We start from the raw sequence: 3,532 nt of genomic DNA on the forward strand, positions 1-3,532 counted from the left end.
CGAAAGGAGTACATCAAGGCTGTATATTGTCACCCTGCCTATTTAACTTATATGCAGAGAACATCATGAGAAACGCTGGGCTGGAAGAAGCAAAAGCTGGAATCAAGATTGCCAGGAGAAATATCAATAACCTCAGATATGCAGATGACACTACTATTATGGCAGAAAGTGAATAGGAACTAAAAAGCCTCTTGATGAAAGTGAAAGTGGAGAATGAAAAAGTTGGCTTAAAAGCTCAGCATTCAGAAAACGAAGATCATGGCATCCGGTCCCATCCCTTCATGGGAAATAGATGGGGAAACAGTGGAAACAGTGTCAGCCTTTATTTTTCTGGGCTCCAAAATCACTGTAGATGGTGACTGCAGCCATGAAATTAAAAGACGCTGACTCCTTGGAAGGAAAGTTATGACCAACCTAGATAGCATATTGAAAAGCAGGGACATTACTCTGCCACCAAAGGTTCGTCTAGTCAAGGCTATGGTTTTTCTTGTGGTCACGTATGGATGTGAGAGTTGGACTGTGAAGAAGGCTGAGCACCAAAGAATTGATGCTTTTGAACTGTAGTGTTGGAGAAGACTCTTGAGAGTCCCTTGGACTGCAAGGATATCAGGCCTGAGATTTCTTTGGAAGGAATGATGCTAAAGCTGAAACTCCAGTACTTTGGCCACCTCATGCAAAGAGTTGACTCATTGGAAAAGACTCTGATGCTGGGAGGGATTGGGGGCAGGAGGAGAAGAGGACGACAGAGGATGAGATGGCTGGATGGCATCATTGACTCCATGGACGTGAGTCTGGGTGAACTCTGGGAGTTGGTGATGGACAGGGAGGCCTGGCGTGCTGCGATTCATGGGGTCGAAAAGAGTCAGGCACGACTGAGTGACTGAACTGAACTGAACTGAACAGTGCTTAAAGGAAGCTTCAAATGGATCAATCTATTTCAAAATAAAAGAAACAAAGTTCAAGAGTATCTGTAGAACTACAGAGGTACCTAACACCTAAAATTTTAAGTTTTAGAATATTTCTCATTGAAGAATTAGCAAGCAAGCAAAGCAGAAAAGTATGAACTATGATCAGAAGTAGTCAATATAAATGAATCAATAAAAACAAAGATATCAATATAAACAATTGAAGACTTGAAGAACAGAACAGTCTTTCTGACTGACTTACTTTACTCTGTATAATAGGTTCCAGTTTCACCCACCTCATTAGAACTGATTCAAATGCATTCTTTTTAATAGCTCAGTAATATTCCATTGTGTATATGTACCACAGCTTTCTTATCCATTCGCCTGCCAGTGGACATCTAGGTTGCTTCCATGTCCTGGCTATTATAAACAGTGCTGCAATGAATACTAGGGTACACATGTCTCTTGCAATTCTGGTTTCCTCGGTGTGTATGCCCAGCAATGGGATTGCTGGGTCATATAGCAGTTCTATTTCCAGTTTTTTTAAGGAATCTCCACACTGTTCTCCATAGTGGCTGTACTAGTTTGCATTCCCACCAACAGTGTAAGAGGGTTCCCTTTTCTCCACACCCTCTCCAGCATTTATTGTTGGTAGACTTTTTGATAGCAGCCATTCTGAGGGGCGTGAGATGGTACCTCATAGTGGTTTTGATTTGCATTTCTCTGATAATGAGTGATGTTGAGCATCTTTTCATGTGTTTGTTAGCCATCTATATGTCTTCTTTGGAGAAGTAACTGACAAAGAATTAATATACAAGCAGCTCATGCAGTTCAATACCAGAAAAATAAATGACCCAATCAAAAAATGGGCCAAAGAACAATTGAAAAACAGAATTAAAGAATAGAATCAATATACTTCAATATTTACAAATCAATCAATGTGATATACCACATTAATAAATTGAAAGAGAAAAACCATATGATTTTCTCAATAGATGCAGAGAAAGCCTTTGGCAAAATTCAACATCCATTTATGATAAAAACTCTCCAGGGGGCTGAGGGGCTGGCTCATCCATGTGCAGTTGTGTGGGGTGGCCTGGGGCAGCCCCAGAGCGGCTGACCCTCTGCCTGCAGGGACCGGAGTCGTGAGGCGGCCACCATGGTGAAGTCAGAGAGCCAGCTCAAGAAAATGGTGTCCAAGTACAAATACAGAGACCTAACTGTACGTGAAACTGTTAACGTTATTACTCTATACAAAGATTTCAAACCTGTATTGGATTCATATGTTTTTAATGATGGCAGTTCCAGGGAACTAATGAGCCTTACTGGAACAATTTCTGTGGGTTATAGAGGTCATACATACAATATTTCAATCTGCCTGTGGCTGTTGGACACATATCCATATAATCCCCCTATCTGTTTCGTTAAGCCTACTAGCTCAATGACTATTAAAATAGGAAAGCACGTGGATGCTAATGGGAAGATATATCTTCCTAATCTACATGAATGGGAGCACCCCAGTCAGACTTGTTGGGGCTTATTCAAGTCATGATTGTGGTGTTTGGAGATGAACCTCCAGTCTTCTCTCATCCTATTGTTTCAGCATCCTATCCACCATATCAGGCAACAGGGCAACCAAATAATTCCTACATGCCAGGCATGCCAAGTAGGATTTCTGCATACCCATCTGGGTACCCTCCCAATCCCAGTGGTTACACAGGCTGTCCTTACCCACCTGGTGGTCAGTATCCTGCCACAACAAGTTCCCAGTACCCTTCCCAGCCTCCTGTGACCGCTGTTGGTCCCAGTAGGGGTGGCACAGTCAGCGAGGACACTATCCGAGCCTCTCTCATCTCAGTGGTCAGTGACAAACTGAGATGTCGGATGAAGGAGGAAATGGATTGTGCCCAGGCAGAACTCAATGCCTTGAAACGAACAGAGGAAGACCTGAAAAAAGTCACCAGGAACTCGAAGAGATGGTTAACCGTTAAGATCAAGAAGTAGCTGAGGTTGATAAAAACATAGAACTTTTGAGAAAGAAGGATGAAGAACTCAGTTCTGCTCTGGAGAAAATGGAAAATCAATCTGAAAACAATGATATTGATGAAGTTATCATTCCCACAGCCCCACTATACAAACAGATCCTAAATCTGTAAGCAGAGGAAAATGCTTTTGAAGACACTGTTTTTTACCTGGGAGAAGCCTTGAGGCAGGGAGTAATAGATCTAGATGTCTTCCTAAAGCATGTACATCTTCTGTCCCATAATCAGTTCCAGCTGAGGGCACTAATGCAGAAAGCAAGAAAGACTGCTGGTCTCAGTGACTTCTACTGACTTCTCTGATACCATATGGAGATTGAACTCTTCTAAAGTATTCTTTTCTTCTCTTCCTTTCTCTTATATAAGTAGATGCCCAAAATAAGTTTTTGCAGTTTATCATTCAAGTGTCAAAATATTTTGAATCAATAATATATTTTCTATTTTCTTTTGGTAAAGACTGGCTTTTATTAATGCACTTTGTATCCTCTGTAAACTCTTTTTGTGCTGAATGTTGGGACTGACTATGCTAAATAAAATTTGTTGCATAAAAAAAAAACAACCTCTCCAAAAAGCAGGCATAGAATGAAC

General features: G+C 41.3%; 1 pseudogene; it reads left to right on the forward strand.

Annotated features, from left to right (window-relative positions):
• The first annotated feature begins 2,064 nt into the window (after positions 1-2,064).
• LOC104995404 lies at positions 2,065-3,238 on the forward strand (annotated as a pseudogene).
• Positions 3,239-3,532: the final 294 nt, after the last annotated feature.

This window comes from Bison bison, unplaced genomic scaffold, assembly GCF_000754665.1.
Source record: "Bison bison bison isolate TAMUID 2011002044 unplaced genomic scaffold, Bison_UMD1.0 scf7180017864280, whole genome shotgun sequence".
Taxonomy (NCBI): domain Eukaryota; kingdom Metazoa; phylum Chordata; class Mammalia; order Artiodactyla; family Bovidae; genus Bison; species Bison bison.